Below are 20,735 nucleotides of genomic sequence, written 5' to 3'. Positions count from 1 at the left end.
CTAAAACTTGAAACATGCCGCTGAACTTACCTCACTGTGAGTTACTAAATCGTTTTCTTTAAATTATTTTTGCAATTACCTTCTCATCATAGTAGTATATGTTTCATAAAATCTTGTCACTTAAAGCAATGATATTTACAAAGTGGAAATTACATCTACAAGGATCTGTGTGTGTCACATGTTGAAACAAAATCAGGTATGTCTTCAAGAATCTAGCTGTGTGACACGCGTTAAAACAAAGTCAAAGCTATGTATTGTTGGTTTTTGAATTTCGCACATAGCTACATGAGGGCTGTCTGCGCTAGAAGAGCCTAATTTAGCAGTGTAAGACTAGAAGGAAGGCAGCTAGTCATCACCACCCACCGCCAACTCTTGGTCTACTCTTTTACCAACGAATAGTGGGATTCACCGTCACTTTATAACGCCCCCACGGTTTAAAGGGCGAGCATGTTTGGTGCGACGGGGATTCGAACCTGCGACCGTAAGATTACGAGTCGAACGCCTTAACCAACCTGGCAAAGTTATGTATCTCAGAACGGCTGGTATTAACACTTTTATTGATAAACAGAGAACAGCGTTTCGACCTTCCTAGGTCATCTTCAAGTAAACAACCTAGGTAGGTCGAAACGTTGTTCTCTCTTTATAAATAAAAATGTTAATACCCATACCAACCATTCTGAGATACATTTTTATTTCAAGTGAGTTTCCTATCATCAAGAAAGTTAAAGCTATATCTTCAAGAACCTGTCTGTGTGTCACGTGTTGAAACAATATCAGAGTTGACTTCAAGGATCCGTCTGTCTGTCTGTGTGACACGAGTTAAAATAAAGCCATACCTTGAAGAACCTTATAGTATTACAGCTTTCGGGCCTGGCATGGCCAAGCGCGTAAGGCGTGCGACTCGTAATCCGAGGGTCGCGGGTTCGCGCCCGCGTCGCGCTAAACATGCTCGCCCTCCCAGTCATGGAGGCGATATAATGTTACGGTCAATTCCACTATTCGTTGGCAAAAGAGTAGCCCAAGAGTTGGCGGTGGATGGTGATGACTAGCTGCCTTCCCTCTAGTCTTACACTGCTAAATTAGGGACGGCTAGCACAGATAGCCCTCGAGTATCTTTGTGCGAAATTCCAAAACAAACATTACAGCTTTCTCATTAATTGTACTTAGAATAATTATTATGTTGAACTAATATTTCATTCTATAGTATTATAAATTCCACGTTAGTTGTGCTAATTTGCAGTAATTATTATGTTCAAGTAATATTTCATTCTATAGTATTATAATTTTCATATTAATCGTACTTACAGTGCGTATTATGTTCAACTAATGTTATTTCTATTGGTATCACGATTCTGCTAAGACATTTAATTGTAACTTTGTATATCCTTTCGTATACTACCTGTACTTGTTTTGTCAGGTAAATAATCTCAATCTACGAACATACAAATTTATAATTTCTCATTAAATCAACTTTCACTTCTGGATGGTTGAAACAAGCACAATTTAATTCCTATAATAAACTAGCAAGTAGTTATATACAAACAACACAAGGAGCTGGTATATTTATATATATGTATACATATAGTTTACAATACGAGTTTACGGTAGCTATATGCGAATATTTGAAGGTTTTTTTTTGTTTTTTAAAGGCCGTAACTCCAGGCGGTTACTCGAAATAGACTTCCAGCTGTCGGCGTTTAAACAGCGGTTAACCGAGCCACGTGCAAGCCAGCTCGTGCAATAGAGGAATCACTTGTGGGGGTTCATTGAAAGCAGGAATGTGAAATAGCGCGAAAGGTCACAAGACTCACAGTAGTTGCTCAGGTGTGACTGACGGGAGCAATGGTCATGCCAAGTTCCTTGGAGTGAATATGATATATTTAGCCTTTCATATCATAACGTGTCTGCCTGTGAACACAAACACACATACTTTGGTAGTTATTTTGAATCATTTAACACTAAATTCAATAAGAGCCCAGTGCCAAATGTAATCGTGGATGTTTAGAAAGTATTTTTATCTTTACCCCGCTCTGTCATAAACATTGATTTCATAGTTTAAATCATAATAGAATATCATAAACAGATTATCAACTTTACATTATAGACTCTATCATAAACAGATCACAAAGTTTGCATTATAGACTTTAAAATAAACATTGATTTTATTATAGACTTCCTTAAGCAAGTTAGAAATAATGATATGATTTTTTAAATGAATCACACATTTATAAAGCGCATTAAAGAAAAAAATCTAAGACTAAAAATCAACTTTCCTATTACATCAAAGTAACATAAATGTAATGTATTCCCCTTTACTTTCGAAAGCCCAAATTTGTTTATTTTAAGAGCTTCCCTGGCATAGATTCTGCTGCACCTACCGGGTTTCCAAATAAAGATGTCACTTCTTAGGCCACGTGATACTGCATCCCTGGCACGCGTGGCTCATAAACAGAGGTATAATTCACTGTGAACCTTTACTCATTAATAAGATTTTACGATTTTGCTAAATATACGTGAGATTTTTTTTGCTGTTGAAAAGTTTGGCCACAACAGTGATATGACTTACGTATTATCTACCCAACAATGATATGACTGGAGTATCTTCATACTGGCATCCACTCAACAATGATGTGATTGGAGTATCTTCATACTGGCATCCACTCAACAATGATGTAATTGGAGTATCTTCATACTGGCATCCACTCAACAATGATGTAATTGGAGTATCTTCATACTGGCATCCACTCAACAATGATGTGATTGGAGTATCTTCATACTGGCATCCACTCAACAATGATGTGATTGGAGTATCTTCATACTGGCATCCACTCAACAATGATGTGATTGGAGTATCCTCATACTGGCATCCACTCAACAATGATGTGATTGGAGTATCTTCATACTGGCATCCACTCAACAATGATGTGATTGGAGTATCTTCATACTGGCATCCACTCAACAATGATGTGCTTGGAGTATCTTCATACTGGCATCCACTCAACAATGATGTGATTGGAGTATCTTCATACTGGCATCCACTCAACAATGATGTGATTGGAGTATCTTCATACTGGCATCCACTCAACAATGATGTAATTGGAGTATCTTCATACTGGCATCCACTCAACAATATGTTGTTTTATCAAAACAAAACTGAGTTATTAAGTGCATATTTCCAAAATGTAATATTTGATTTGACACTGTGATCCGTTGCTTCTTGTGTTTTATACAACGACGTAAAAATAATAATAGTGTGCTTGTGGGGAGTTATGGATACGTCCCATAAAACACGCTGAAGGTGAAAACCTAGGACCGACCTGCTACTGTGTCACTCCCGTCGTATTTTCTAAAATACTGCCACATCAACGGTATAAGCAAGTCTGTACATATTGTGAAATTATGAAATGACAATACTGATTTACTAGAAATCCCACCAAGGAGAATTTTAACCATATATTTTATCATGGGTAATATACGAAATGGTGAACTTCGCTATCGAAATATATACCCGTATATATACACATACACATAAAGCTATAAACCCAAAATTAACAACTTCCCTATTAATGGTAAGCCTAAATTTGGAGAGATCAAACTTTGTTTCAGGGTTGTATTTGCTTCTCGTTTGCTACGTACTAAAAAACACATACGCGTCCTTCTTATGGATGAATCAGCATATGACAGACTGTTAAACATTCCAATCGCGTTATAATGTGTCTACCATTGTACAACGAAATTTCAACGTTCGAAAATCGAAAACAAATTCGTAAAACCTGTTTGTTTATTGAATTTCGTGCCGTACTACTCGAGGGCTACCTGTCCACAATTTGAAAATGAAAGCTGAGAGGGAAAGCAGTTACTCAACAACCCCCACAGCCAACTCTTGGGCTAATCGTCTGACCGACGAATAGTGAGATTTATTGTTATAACGCCTTCACGGTTGGAAGGGCGAGCATGTTCGGTGACGGGATTTGAACCCGCGCCCGCAAATTGCGAGTCTACTGCCCTAACTATCAGACAGTGTAACCTGCTGCAGTTTCTACACACTGTAGTTCCTACTGTTCCTGAAACCTGAGATGCAACAGAAAAGGCTCTATAGAAGGACCAAGAGAGATCGAAGTTTCTGTGCCAGACACTGTTCAGTCAGTGCTAAAGTTCACTTTCGATGCTTTGCGAAGTAAATCACAGAACCATACACCAGCAGAGCCGGACTCTGCAGAGACTACACGTGCAGAATAATCGTGTTTTTTGTTTTTGTTTTTTTTAATTATACAGTGTTTCTTAGAAGATTAGCACTTGTTAAGTTGTTTTTCTTACAATCTGAAAACTTTGTGAGGTTAAATAAAGACAAAAGTAACGGAAAACAAGAAGATATTTTGTGACTATTTTTCTGTATCAACCGGTATCCATGACACTGGTTACAGAACGTGTAGAAGAAAAGAGCATTAGTTTTAAGTGTAGTTGTTAACCTAGACCTATAGGTGAAAAGATACTATGATAATATACTTAAGTGAATTATATCCGGCCTATGGAAAAAGTTACTTATGAGTCACTCTGAAAATACATTCAAGGAAATTATGTCCGGCCTATGGAGAAAGTTGTTTATGAGACACACACACACACGCACGCACGCATATATATACGATCGTATCTAGAAACAGCGTCTATTTTTATATTTGCTAATAATTTTTTTCACATCTCATGAGATCCATTTTTTTAAGATAAAGCGTTTACAATACACTCTGATTGTATCCTACGATCTATAGAAAGTTTATGTATTTCTTTGAAGATAAATATAAAGTGCTCTGTGTCTAGCATTGTAAGTCCGTAAACATGCCGCTGTGCCACTAAATCACAAGAATGGTAAATTAATCACTATATTACTTAACCTCAAAGATACTAACTTTCTATATACCCTTCATTACCGATAAGGTACATGTCTTCAGTTGTACGTTTTTTCATCTAACAACACATAATGTAAACCCAAAACTGGGGCGTATATATACACATATATGTCACTTTGGGCGTAAAATACGTACAAAATAAAGTTATGGGAACAGCTGCTGGTATTTTTTCTTTAACTTTATTTTGTACGTATGACTCACTCGTACGTTTAACGAACTTTGTAACTAAGAAAAACGTAAACTCGCGAGCAATTAGGTTTTAAAATGTTTTTTTAAAAGCTCGCGGTGCCAAATCTCGTTGTAATTCTACGATTAAGTGATTCTGCGTAAAGAATGTCACGTGATCGCCAACGTGTTTGTGTATAGCTGTGTAAGTTCTTGAGTTTTTTATTGTTTATTGGATTTATCGCACAGCTACTTCAGTGTTAACTGCGCTAAATTTCAAGTGATAGACCAGAGGCAAGAATTCTAGAGAACACCACCCATCGCCGCCTCTTGAACCCCACTTTACCACTAAATAGTGGATTCGAACGCCACATTATAATACGCTCGACTCGTAATCTGAGGGTCGCGGATTCGAAACCCCGTCCCACCAAACATGATCGCCCTTTCAGCCATGGGGCGTTATAATATGATGGTCAATACCGCTATTCGTTGGTAAAAGAGTAGCCCAAGAACTGGCGACGGGTGGTGATGACTAACTGCCTTCCCTCTAGTCTTACATTACTAAATTAGGGACGGCTAGCGCAGAGAGTCCTCGTGTAGCTTTGCGCGAAATTCATAAACAAAGAAACATTAAAATATCTCAGCAACTAAAAAGGTGAGTATCTTCGGAGAGAGGTTTGGATCCAGCGATCATCTTCAAATTAAAAACAAAACAGTAAGGGAACAGGCAAATCATACTGTGAGTTTTCAAAATAATTAAATCTCTGTGAAAATTTTGATGTATGATAATTCCCTTGTTTGTTTAAAGTTAACTATAAAGCTATGCGAAGAGCTTATCTGTAGTCTGCCCACCACGGGTATCGAAATGCGATTACTAGTGATGTAAGTCCACAGATATACCGCTGTGCCAGTCGGGAAGGGGAAGATCAATTCCCTTGTTAATAATTATTATTTCCTCTTACGCCGAGAATAAAACGTTAGTAACTTACGAGATAAAATAAAAATTATCAAATTAACAAGACCGTTTAAAAAAATTAAAATATACGTAGAGTGCTCATTGCTATAAAACAGTGTTAAACTTCATCGCAAAAGCGTCAGGGAAAAATAGTCTATAAACCATGCTCAACTAACAATAATAACGAAAATTTCAATCTTACGACGAACACCAAAGGAAATTGTATCGCAAGACAACGTCGATCAATGAACGTAAGCCCAGGCGCGTGTGGTGCATTCGGTCGGTAAGAGAAACTGATGAGCTAGCGAGCACGTGTTTTATACATTACGTGGCAAGTGTTGCGGAAAACATCCTCACATGTCGAGTTGAAAGAACTCTAGTTTGATGCACTACTACCGTAACTTATATCACGATAGGTTTTTTTAGATACTTCTATTAGTATCTTAATCTCTAAGTGTGTCATTCAAGCACGTATAGTGCTAATTAAAAGGAAGTGTCTCTCTCTCATGGTAGTTGTTTAATTTTACGAGTTATGAACTGAAAAAAACTGTGTAGGCGGATGCTATGATAAATAATATAAACTCCTAACTTTCATACAATTTATATATAACATAACATATTGTTACAGTATTTATTATTATATCACCAAAAGTTTTGTGTAAGGTTTAAGAACTCAATATCTATACACTTAAAACACGGTATACATTACGCAATGGTCTGGGAAAAGGGAAAAAGCATCGGAGAAAGTAGTGGTGGTAGAGGTGTTTTCTCTTACCCGCTTTCAACACCCAGCTCTTAATGACCTCCCACAGTGTTTCAAATGATTAATTAATAGACGGTCATTGGCTACAGAAGTGTCTTGTGGGCCGAAGTTGAATGGTCACGGGTCAAAGTAGGTAGTTGGATAGAGCTCTTGATATCAGCGTTACGGTGGCTGTTATAGTAGAAATTTCAGAAGAGTTTATGTTGTATTGGAGTTGTAGCAACCATGTTTTTCATTGTATTCCTTCATATTTCTTTGAAATATAAAAGACATTTGCGTGCTCTTCTCCACACTGTGTTTTTGTTATCTTACAACAATTTAATAGTCATCTATAAATGCAGTTAATGTTAAATTACGTCAAGGGTAATGAATGCTCAATAACAACAATAATAGGGGTGGAGAGGTTGTGAACACCCATCAACATATTCCTTGTTCTAAACTATCATCCACTAAGTTTGGATAAGATTTGTCCAGTGACCTAAGGGTAACTAGAAAACGAAGAAAGAGATACAGACCTTTTTGTGCTTTATATATATATATATGTATGTGTGGATGCTTTGTTTTTATACCACCATACAGAAAGTCTGGAGTTCTAATGCTGAATTCACATCAATTTTAAGACTTGACATATCTGATAAATAGAAGTGTTGATTTATGAGATTCAATATAACTGACTAACGGTGGAGTTGGTTCTTGAGATTCAACATAGGTAAGTAACGGTAGAGGTGATTTAAGAGATTCAAAACACGGTGTGTTCCGCGAAAAAACGCTTAGGAACAACATAATACAAGTGATTGTTAGACAACACACAGTTTGTTTTCTAACTCAGATCACTCGAGGTTTTCAAATCAAAATTGTATTTATTAAAAACATTATTGTGAAGTCACAATTTATTATAAGCTATTTTTTATTTACGAGTTCCTGTTTCAATCGTTCATGGGTAGTAAGTAATTGTTTGACTTTTAATTTAAGAAATGCTTTAACTTACTAATATTATATTTAATCGACTGCATGAAATCTAACATAAGAATTGTGTATCAGAAAACACGATCGAGTTCTGTTTGTATTCCACTTGATACGTGTTTTGCAGTGTTCCACTCAGACACAGTTTACTTGTTGTTACTTTACATAGAGATTTACTATTTGTTTTTAGATTTTGAGCCAAGGTGTACTTTTGTTATTCCTATGATTATAATATATATATTCTAAAAATACATTACATTTTAAATTCAATTTAACATGCCAATGCAAATGTGTAAACATTTTGAATTCGTATACACTCGAGATAGACCCTCAGCGGTTTAGAAGTATGTCTGCGGGCTTATACTGATAAAAACCGGGTTTCGACACCTGAGGTTGGCACAACACAAACAGTCCATTGTGTAGCTTTGTGTATAACTATACACAAGAATTTCGTTGAACGTTATACAAATAGCACCAGATTTTGTAAACCTATACATTGTTTCATTCATAAAAAGAAAGATTATTAAATAAATTATATATATATATATACTACGTTCACAAATACAAATACTGAAAAATAAAAAAAAATAATTTATTGTCTGTACTGGGCAGATGTGGGACCACCGACCTATGTTATTTAAATGTTGGGTAAACGAAGTATTAAATTGAGTAATAACTCGACCTTTCTGGGTACTCCATACATACTGTTCCCACATCGACGGTTTATTGGTATGAAAGATGCAACGAGCACGCGCACGAACGTTCGTGTCTTCTCCGTCATGGAACAGCGACCTATTAATTACGTTGAGCACGTGGTTCTCTAGAGGGATGTAAATTAAATGTTGCAAATTCGAATATTTGGATTGCCTTTCGGAACGACTGGAAAAAAACAAATGGCGAATTATTTCGTAAAGTTAATATTGAGAGGACTGGAGTAAATAATTTGTTATCATCTTCTAAGACCGTATACGTTTAGCAGCTCTTATTTTGTTCCCTCCCTCTCTCGAAGTCTCTACCATAATATCAAGATCTGGGGTTCGACACTGCGATTAACGCAGCGCATATAGCACAGGGTATAAACTTGCACTGATCAATAAACAAAGACCTTTCTTTTTTATTGAATATCACAGTTATAATTTGTTTTTTCATGATCCCATGGAGACTCACGCGGCCTGATTATAACGGGATCTTTATATAACGCCCTCTGTCAAACGAAAAGAAACCATGATAATAACAAAAACAGCTATATATTACAAGAAAACTGGACAAACTGAGTTAAGTATTGAAAATAAATCGAAACTGACAAAAGGTTTTATTGTGGGATAACATCAACAAAATGTACATATGGTAAACTGGTCGCGATCGGTTCCGTGTAACACACAAAATAAACAAATAAAGAATATCACAATTATGAATTTTAAAATGAAGATGGAATCCTGCTATAAAAATAATAAAACAAGAATTTTAACCACAATCATAAATTTAATCTCAACTTTGTCAGCTTTATACACTTTACAGTCCAAAGTAAGAATTATATTCTAAAAATTTGTAGTTGTGGTTTTAATTATTGCAAAAGTTATAGCTTCAGTTTTTCTTATAGTAAAGCCACATTGGGCTATCTGCTGTATCCATCGAGGGGAATCGAACCCCTGATTTTAGCGTTGTTAGTCTAAAGACTTACCACCGTCCCACTGGGGACTTTTTTTTATTGACCTGATCAATTACAAAGTCGAAGGTAATGAGTTATGTCTTACTTCGGAAGGAAAACAACAAACAGACCCAAACTATTAGTTCTACAATCCACAATTCCACAAACTATTAGTTCCACAATCTTCACCTGTCAGAAGTCTTTTTATGTATTCAAACATTTTATGAATTTATCATTTTGTAAATATGCTAGAATGGCATACATATCTCATTTCAGCAAATATATGAGCAAACTCTCCAAAGTGCATTAACCTAACAGTTTCGTTTCAGAATTTCGCCGAAAGCTGTACAAGGACTCTCTACAGATAATTTTAGATGGGACACGAAGGAAAAAGCAGCTAATCAGCAGTATCCACCGCCAACTCTTAGGTTGCTCTATTCGAATAAAAAACTTGGATTTAACTGTCACTCTTATAACGCTAGAAATTGGGCTTCGATACCTATGGTGTGCAGGGCCCAGATAGCCCTTTGTGCTAAATTACAAAGAATCTTACAACACATCTTCTGTCCCAAAGTGCGGAGCGCGTTTTTATGGCAATGGACGTGAACCAGGAATCATCGGACTCGCAGGCTAACCGCTAAACAAACAAACAGCCACCTATAAATAGCCAATAGAGTAATAGGAAGTAAAACTTAAAAGTGATTGCAATTAGACAGGAAATATACATTGAAACAAATTCCCAGTAATCAGGTTATCAGTGGTGGAATCCCGTTCAACGTAAACGCCTTTAAAAGTTTTATTTGAATGTTTAAAGAGTATGGCCACAATATTTGTTTGAAACCTGAGCCTAAATATGTTTCGAGATTTACCACTTACAAAATTACGTCTCTCTGTAGTTTACAATATCATATTCCTGTCTGATTTAGAAACCGACATCCCTATTTGATTTGGAAGATCAAATCCGTATATATTTTTGTTTTCATATTCAAAACAAAATTTAAAAATGATCAAACAGCACAAAACTATCTGTTAATCGCTGTATAAAAACACGCGCTAACATATTCAGATATCTTTTACATATTTTCTAATGTTTTTTGTTTCTTTTTAATTACAGTCCAGACAATCACGTAGAACTAAATGCAGTGCTAGAAGGCAAGGTGACACAAAGCTCTCACGGGAATATCACACAGTGATTGTGGAAGCGTGAACTAAAACTAAGTTGACAAACTATACAATAGAATCTTTCCTACTGCCCTTAGGTATTTTTGTGTAAAAGACACAAAATTATCCCATCTTATTCGTTCAATAAAAGCATGGATATTCTGTCTGTAGGCTATGAATTAGCATATTAACCAATGCAAATTACCACCTCGCGCATAATAGTCTCAAAATTAGGATTTCAATTAAGTTTCTCGTCAGTAGTCTTGTGTTTGTGTCTTCTTATAGCAAATCTACAATGGCCTATCTGCTCAGCCCAACGAGGGGAATCGAACCCTTGATTTTAGTGTTGTAAATCCGTAGACTTACCGCTGTACTAGCGGGGGGCGTCAGTAGTCTTATAAAGAATGTGCCCCACAGATGAGAAGTGAATTTGTTTGTTTTTTTAATTTTGCGCAAAGCTACACGAGAGCTATCTGCGCTAGCCATCACTAATTTAGCATCGTAAGACTATAGGGAAGGCAACTAGTCATCACTACTCGCTGCAAACTCTTGATATACTCTTTTATCAACGAATAATGAATGGGATTGACCATCACATTATAACGCCCCTATGGCTGAAAGGGGCGAGCATTTCTGGTTTGATGGGGATTCGAACCCGTAACCCTCAGATTACGAGTCGAGCCTTAACCACTTAACAAAGTGTTATTTTTTATTTTCTTCGTAAATGTACTCATGTTCCCCCAAGATTCCCCAGGAGAACTATTGATGTAAGTTGCACTTAGAATGTTATTAAATTTCAAAAAATGCCAACAAGCATGTAAGGCTCAGTGGAATAAAAAAAAACAACTCAATTTTATGTACATGTGTGTTAAGCCTCATTTATCAAATATTTATTGTCATTTTTCTATTCTAAGTATTATGCTTCCATGAGAAAATTAATTAATACAATTTTTTAAAATCTAAAATACAGAATATTTGTGAGCTAAAGGGCTCTTTATTACGCATGCGCTAAATTCTTCTGTATCCACGAAGCTACATCATGTTAAAATATTGGCTGTTCTTACCTATCATCAGACAGTTAGGGTGTAGGTAGGTGTTAAGGTTAAAAAGAGGCGCAACTAGGCAGACAAATCGAATTACCAGCCCTACTCGCGAGGAAAACAAAGTCCACAGTATTGATAACTTGGTGCGAGGCTGAAAGAGCACGAGCGCAGTGTGGTATCTAAGCAACCAGAATAAGACCGTATAAACTTATCAGACAGAAACACGCAGAGCACTGGGCTCGTATTGACTCGTCAGCCGTGTTAGTTCTCATTGGAAGTTCTTGAGCTGTGAAGCTTGACACGAAACTAGTTCTTGTTAACATGGACGAGCAACTCTCATCCGCATCTGCAGAGACGCCAAACTGTACGCTAATCTTTCAGCTATACATTTCATCCTGGGCGCTAATGTGCTACTGCTAACATGTATAACTTAATATTGTACTCAAATTGCTGTTCTTCAGTTAATTTGTGATAAAACACCAATAATAACTACTCTTCCAAGTGGTTACATCAGGTGTTCTACTGATCATCACTTGGCATGCAGTATGTTAGTTCATGTCCATATATAACTACCTGAAGAGATGGACAGACCTTAAATAAAAAAAGAAAGAAATGGTGAAATAATTAATATATTCATTACTCTGGCTTCTTTTTTTTTAACTATTCGTATTTTAACCGACACGCCTTTAAGATTAATCATACATGTATCAGCTGTGTTTAGGAACCAGACACATTATCTTTCTGTAAAGTTACTGACGCTTTTGGTAGAAATATCACACTACATAGAGTTCCATTTCATAACCATAATATTTTCATATATTAATAGAATTCACAGAAAATATTGCTAGTGACCTTACGCCACTTCGCCGAAGAATAGTATTAAAACAAATAGGCCCGCGTAAAATCAAAGAATTTTTCCTATCCTAGTTTGACATACCAGTTTTGAAAGAAAACATCTGGCTTATATTTAATTATTCATTTCTATTTAGCAAAATATTTCCTAAATGACTCCTCGTCTATTCATGCATCGAAATGGTTCTATTCTATTCCTTGATGGAAAGAAATTAGAAACTAGAGATACAAAATTCAAGAGAAGATAACCATGTGTCGGTATTTCATTCTGGACAACGGTTAAAAACAGCATCTTCAACACACACACAACAGTTGTGACACTTGATGGATAATGCGCTAAAGAGGAGAAAACTGTTCAATACCTTTTGGTTCCACAGTAACGATAGGTGTAACAATAATAATTACATCCTATTCCCAAAGTTACATTACCGCAAATTACTCTTCCCAATGATCTCTTACTACAGACTACTCTTTCCAAAGATCCCTTACAATATATTACTCTTCCCAATGATCCATTACCACAGATTACTCTTTCCAAAGATATCTTACAATAGATTACTCTTCCCAATGATCTCTTACCACAGATTACTTTTCCCAAAGATCCCTTACAATAGATTACTCTTCCCAATGATCCCTTACCACAGATTACTCTTTCCAAAGATATCTTACAATAGATTGCTCTTTCCAAAGGTCCATTACCACAGATTATTATTCCCAAAGATTCCTTACAATAGATTACTCTTCCCAATGGTCCTTTACCAAATATTACTCTTCCCAATGGTCCTTTACCAAACATTACTCTTCCTAATGATCCCATACCATAGATTAATTTTCCCAATGACCCTTTACCACAGAATACTTTTGTCTAAGCCGATGCTGAACAACTGAGGTTCGCGGCATTCATATGGGTGTCAACATTTAAGACATCTTAATGGCCGACCTAATACAGCTTTAGTACTTACTTGTCTCTGGTAGTCCGTAAAACTATTCGCTCAGTTTCAATTATAATTATCAGGTAAAGAATGAGGTGTTGTTGGTATTATTTATAATATAGCACGTGATTGATCGATTCTAAACGTTTGTGAACTCAAGTATTGTAACCTCGTTTCACAATTATTAACAGCTTTTGTACAGAAAAGACTTAAGAAACTCGGAACCTACATTAGTAACTTTCAGTTTTAAAGAACCCTGAGGACAAGGGTACATCTTTAAAATTTGATGTACCTCTATTAAATCAAACATCATTTAACAAAACGCATTATAGAACTCATCAACTACCACAACATAACCCAAATGTCAGGTAATTTACCATGTAATCAAGCATTTAGTATAACATTCTAAACCTAACACATATAGCATTCTCAGCATATATAAGCCAAACATCGCTCATTCTTCCACTTTATTACCACAACGGTAAACCTATAAAAGAACTGGACACAATTTAGTATACCACCATATAACGAATAATTTTCTTCCTAAGCTATTTTATAAATTACATTAAAGGTTATTCGATATATCAAACTAAAGCTAACGCTTCACTCACTAAACCAATAAATTAAATAAACACGTGTTACCCAAACTTCAGTAACTATAGTACTGGATAAACCTAGACAGAATTGTCTATCTTTCTCAGTTTACAAAATCACCCAAGTCTAATTAATAACACATCACTGATTATTTATTCCACAACTGCCTTAAGAAATGTGAGAGTTTAAACCTAAACTACCACTAAAACACTAGCGTTACCCTCAAGCAAGATTTACTTACCATAATAATATATTGTTCATTGCACTGTTACGTTTAGTTAAATCAAAAACCTAAACAGTAAAACTTTTACATAAAACATTATAACTAAACAAACTGTCCACAAATTACTTGGTTTGAATTTTGCGCAAAGCTACACCAGGGCTATCTGCGCTAGTCGTCCCTAATTTTGCAGTGTAAGACTAAAGGGAAGGCAAATAGTTATTGCTTCCCATTGCCAAATCTTGAGCTACTCTTTTACCAACGAATAGTGGGTTAGACCGTAACATTGTAATGCTCCCACGACTGAAAGGGTGGGCATGCTTGGTGTGACGGAGATTCAAACCTGTGTCCCTCAAATTACGGATCTAGTGCATTAACCATCTCGCCACACCGGACCAAATTATTTAGTAAATAATAAAAATATAATAATGGGCGCTTATTATTTTAAACATATCAGTAGCTTCTATATCGCTTGCAGGTCGGCAAGAAATAATAGGACACGCCAGTCATTCGTCTGTTCACTGCTAAATATGGTTTAACCTTATTTATAGCTTGTATGTAATTACTGTGATGCCTTAACCCAGTTACAACAGATAACACTTAACACTGACATCGTTAAGAAAGAAGACGCTGCGTGTTTGCGTGAAATGATATCATGCGAATAATACATTTATTGTATATTTAAAAACACCCGTATACAATTTTGATGCGTTTCCCAAAATGAGGCGAAAATGATATTTTAAAGTTAGGGCAAGAGCGATTATAGTAAATTCGATGGTGTAACAATGCTAATTAACTGTTTTAATATGTGTTTTACCAATGAAATCAATAAGTAATAACTACAATACACTCAGCATTTTAATGTGTATCCGTGTGTTACATCTAGTCATTTAATTAACCCGGGCCCAGCATGGTCAAGCGTGTTAAGGCGTTCGACTCGTAATCCAAGGGTCGCGGGTTCGAATCCCGGTCGCACCAAACATGCTCGCCCTCCCAGCCGTAGAGGCGTTATAATGTGACGGTCAATCCCACTATTTCGTTGGTAAATGAGTAGCCCAAGAGTTGGCGGTGGGTAGTGATGACTAGCTACCTTCCCTCTAGTCTTACACTGCTAAATTATGGATGGCTAGCGCAGATAGCCCTCGAGTAGCTTTGCGCGAAATTCAAAAACAAACAAAAAACAAAACAATTAATTAACCCGTCACTCATTAAAAAAAAAAAAAAAGACAGAGGGCGCGTAAAAACCATATTTATTAAAGGGATGTGTGGATGACCGAAGCTTGGAAAACACTGACATGAGTAATAGTGGTACCAGTAATAATGACATAGTTAATGGCTACATTAATAGTGATACATGTAACAGAGGTACCTATAATAATATCAGGGGTTCGATTCCCCTCGGTTGACACAGCAGATAGCCCGATGTGGTTTTGCAATATATAAGAAAAACACTCACTCATCTATAATAATGGCACAAGTAACAGTGGTACTAACAGTAATAGATAATGGGTACATTAATGGTGTTACAGACAACAGAGGTACCTAAAATAATGGCTCAAGTAACAGTGGTACTAACAGTAATAGATAATGGGTACATTGATGGTGTTACAAACAACAGAGGTACCTAAAATAATGGCTCAAGTAACAGTGGTAACAGTAATAACGAAGTCATAGGTACACTAACAGTTATACAGATGAAATAAAAACCATATAACCAGAGCGATTTCGAAAGGTGGGCTTTTCTTCTTCAGGAGGTACCAGCAATAATGACAGAGGTTAAGCGGACAGAGTTCTTCGATTTCAGAGGCGTAAAATAGAAAGCAAACACCGAAACCCAAGAAGATAGATCCTGCAAACTTGAGAGCTATCTAAGTAACTAATACCCCATCACAAAAAATAAACACATCGAAAATAAAATAAAAATTCCGATAAAAAATATTACTCATTCTCACGGGATATCGTAATGAACTTCGTACTGAAGTTTGATGTGTTTGTGTGTATAGCGAAATTTCGCACATCATACTGGATGAACTGATAGTGGAGGTACCGGTTTAAGATGAAACGTTGATCGTTACGTGTTCTTATAGAGTGTGTCATGGCACTGTGGCCGCGTCCATTCTCACTGACGGGAGGTGAATGTATGCGAATCAAGATAATCATGTTACTTAGCGGGCTCCAGTCCCTAGGTCGCCAAAGTAACGAACGAGAAAGGTCCCTGGCCAACTGTGACCCGCTCACACCCTTTTAACACGTGCAAGGTAAGGGCACGAGCAGTGCGAAACAACAAGGCCTCGAACAACTATCGAGAGTCTGTCTGTACTGACTGTGCAAATTAACCTTTGTGAAACTCTCTTGTAACGAAGCATCTTAAAGACACTTCTTTAATACCAGCTCAGGATGACTTAGTAAAGACAGCTAGATACATGCGCATAGTTAAGTACCTTATAATCTAAACTTATAGTGAATACGTAAAATTCCGACAGTTTTAGCCCGAAAGTTACGAAGATTTATCCAGTCATGGATATTATTTTCACTCTCCTTCAAGGTACAAATTCCACATTGAACTGGAATAAACATGAACCGTGTACTTAACTCGACAGCCGCTTTCAAAACGGAGAATACCGGCGAGTTTCTTCTGCCAGTTAGTTACTGTGACGAGTCGAACACGCCCGCCCCACATTTTTCCATTCGAGGCTACCCGTGTGTCTGTGGCCGGACAACCGAGTAAAATAACCAACGGCATAGTCAGAGCAGTAAATTTCGTATCACTTTTTTACAAAATTGTGTCAACTATTGAAATAATTGAAGTAATTATACTTGTTTCAAAGATATACTCGAGAGTTTCAGAGGTAATCTTTCTTAAGAACACACCAACATCTTGTCTTTAAATTAGGTTTCCAGCGTTCTAAGAGGACAGACTTCATGAGAATCTGCTGAAACTCAGATGTGGAAGGCTACAGACACACAACTTACGCTGTATCATTATGTTACCTCAGATGTCTTTATAATAACGATTCCCTGCAGACACGATTCTTTGCTATCAATTTGCATATCGATTTCAAAGGGTCCTTGAATTTTGAAGTCAAATTTAAGCGTTTCAAGTGTATAGCGATTTCAAAACCATATTTAAACTCGAATTGGAATTAAGCACAAAACTACACAATGGGTTCTCTGTGCTCTACCCACCAATGGTATCGAAACCCGGTTACTAGCAGTGTGAGTCTGCAGACATACTACTGTCTCACTAGGGAGGCTTGAATTTTGAAGTCAAATTGCAAGCGTTTCAAATGTATAGCGATTTCAAAGCATACCTGAATTTTGAAGTCAGATTTCAAGCGTTTCAAATAACTATAAACGATTTTAAAGAAGTCATAATAAAATTAAAACATCTTTCTTTAAATTGAAATTTTAATAAGGTTTAAATGTAAAAGTTAAAAATCACTAGGGGTTTTCCATTGCACAAATTTCCAAGTATTCTGTCTCGTAGTTATTTTTAATAATATAACACCTACACCACTTCCAGCATTCTAACATTAAACACGGTTTCCGTTGCGTCGTTGTGATGCACTTTTTTTAAGTCGAAGTTCTAAGGTTTCCAGAAAAGAGCAACGCTAAACCACAAAACGGATTATACCGTATATACAACGTAGCGTTTATGTATACATTTTACGTTGTAGTACGTACACAGCTAATCAAATCCCAGATTTAGTGTACGTCGTAAAATTATGTCCAATGCCAATTTTGGGTAAACTCACTTAGTCTCGTATGAAAATACGATAGCAACAATATCTGTAGTTTATACATGGATCTCTTTACAAGGGGTCAGTTCAGACCAGTCTAAGAAACGCACATCAAATATCGTGATGATACTTTTCTTTCTGTCCTCTAGATACGATAAAAACAAACAAAAATACTGTCTAAATACGTCTAAAAAACGGGAAAACGACAAAGGCAGAATGGCCCAAGAATATCTAGAAACACATGGTTACCAATATAAATATACACATGTACATACATTTATTTTAATAAAATTGTTTGATTTTATAAATATTTGTGTGTGTTATATTGAACGTGTTGATAGGTTTATTTTCTTTTTTTTATGTTACTATGGGTGATTCATCTGATATTGATGTATGAAGTAATGCTTAGGGCATTTTGGTGAAAACGTCATGTGCAATATATACGTACTTACAAGTTCCAGAAAAGGATATGTTTACGCAAGTCGGGCACGTTCTGCACTCGCTGGCGAGCGACTTCACATAGAATTTAAGTTCGTAGTTCCTTTACTACTTACGTTTTTTGGAAGACAACACCTGTAAACAAATCTATAGATTGTAGAACATTTGCCCATATTAATTGTTTAGAGCTGAGCTCAAACAAGTATTTAACATCCTAAGTTTGTTTTTGTCCATCTTGCGAACGCACGGACTTGCACAAGTCGTAACATATCAGGGTTCTACAATACCTACCAAAAAACACATTTGAAACTATTAATTGCTTCAACGTGCTACAATATACGAATCGAATAACATTTGGGAAGTTCTCATTTAAAGGTCAGTGAATTTTGCTGATGGCAATAGTTTGAAAATAACCTAAAAATAAGGTTATTTAGTGTAGATCGACTGGCTTCACAAACGCGGCCCGAATTATCGTATAAGGTGCGGATAGAACCTTGAACGATCATACGAGAAGAGAGAAAAAGTGTATATCAGAACGACCTCACAATCCTCCTATTATTGTGGACTTTTCTAGCTGTAGTACTAGATTCTAAAGCACAAAACTAAAGCTTAGTAACTGCCCTAGCAACAGTGACGAAGAAGAAATATGTGTTTTTTCTCGAGAAGGCAATCCACCGTAAACCATTGTCGCCATTTTGATTGAGTTGCTGAGACGACACTGGACTAGGTTTATAAAATCACGATTATTTTATATAAATAAAGCTTGCTAGAAACTGTCAACCTCTAAAATTAGATACTGCAAAGGTTAAAGACTATCCACGTACCTGTACTTTCAAGGTCAAGCAAATTTTCTTCACATAAACACGAAAATATGCAACACAGCAAAAATATTCATCTCTTCATCGTAGCACACCGACATCAGTACGGCGGCGTCTGCTCACTTCAGTCCACTGGCTGGTTGGCACTAGTCACGTGACTAAAATACCCGGATCACTTTTGTTTAAACCAGGATTTCTAATCGACAGTTCTGTAGCACGCCACGTATATCTTTACCTCTGTTATCCTAAGCCTCGTTAGGGGGGTAGAGCATCTATCTACGACAAGAATCTTAGAGGGAAGGCAGGCAAACCTTTTAATATTACACATAAATCACCAACGCAACTTGGAAACCGTTCATATTATAAGGGTGTGACTGCGGCTGTCGTTTCTTTATTATTTCGGTTGTTAGGGTATATTTGTCACAACGATGCTACATGTTTGTTGTCTTTAACACACCATAGCGAACCTATGTTTGTGTAGAATTTAATAATAATTTATTATTCTAAAATATTATTCAGCAGAAAGCTTTTCAAAATATTAAAAATAATTATCAGAAAATACGTCTAACACTAATGTCCCACGCTGGGACAGTGTTAAGTCTAAGGATTTATAAACCTAAAATCAGCGGTTCGATTCCCCTCGATGGACTTATCAGTTACTCCGATGTGGCTTTGCTATACGAAAACACACACTGTAACAATAATCAGCTGGCATTTACATTTAGCGTTAATAATACTGCGAATTACTAGGATATAATTTTCAACATTCCTTATTTGTTTTTCGTAAAATTTCCCGACAATAAACTGAATATAATACTGTTGAAACAACATGTATTAAGTTTGACTCGCACAATAATGGACATACATAAAAACAAAGGTAATTTGGTAATAAAATATCCACAACATTTTCACAAAACTAACAATATTTATATATAAAAAAAGCTTTGTTTCAGCGATTCAGCTTTAAAGTTTTAAACAAAAAAATAATTATCTGAGTTAATTTATTTTTCTCGATGAAAGTTTGGAATATTTCGATATAATAAAACGTGAAACATTCAATTAGTTATAAATATCCCCCTAGTACAGCGGTAAGTCTACGGATTTACAAGGCTAAGGGCCTGGCATGGCCTAGCGCGTTAAGGCGTGCGCTTCGTAATCTGAGGGTCGCGGGTTCGAATCCCCGTCGCACCAAACATGCTCGCCCTTTCAGCCGTGGAGACGTTATAATGTGACGGTCAATCCCACTTTTCGTTGGTAAAAGAGTAGCCCAAGAGTTGGTGGTGGGTGGTGATGACTAGCTGCCTTCCCTCTAGTCTTACACTGCTAAATTAGGGACGGCTAGCACAGATAGCCCTCGAGTAGCTTTGTGCGAAATTCCAAAACAAATACAAAGCTAAAATCAAGGATTCGATTCCCCTCAGTGAGCTCAACAGATAGCCCGATGTGGCATTGCTCTAACAAATACACGCACACAGTTATAAATTGTATCTGAAAAGTAATTCAAATTTATTGAATGAACAATAAAAACTGCGGTCTCAG

The 20,735-nt window shown here is 36.5% G+C and overlaps 1 protein-coding gene across 2 annotated transcripts in view; it reads right to left on the bottom strand.

The window, feature by feature from the left end:
• The window catches only part of LOC143233582 (uncharacterized), a 141,071-nt gene extending 121,717 nt beyond the window's left edge, over positions 1–19,354 (bottom strand). The window contains exon 1 of one of the 2 annotated variants that reach the window (XM_076469941.1): positions 19,203–19,354. The gene's annotated coding sequence lies outside the window, so the exon portion shown is untranslated. The remainder of the gene's footprint in view (positions 1–19,202) is intronic. The other variant, XM_076469940.1, reaches the window with a different exon arrangement.
• Between the last annotated feature and the right edge of the window lie 1,381 nt (positions 19,355–20,735).

This window comes from Tachypleus tridentatus, chromosome 12 (genome assembly GCF_004210375.1).
Source record: "Tachypleus tridentatus isolate NWPU-2018 chromosome 12, ASM421037v1, whole genome shotgun sequence".
NCBI classification, from domain to species: domain Eukaryota; kingdom Metazoa; phylum Arthropoda; class Merostomata; order Xiphosura; family Limulidae; genus Tachypleus; species Tachypleus tridentatus.
Note: the sequence above shows the minus strand (reverse complement) of the source record. Positions and strands in the feature narration are given on the sequence as shown.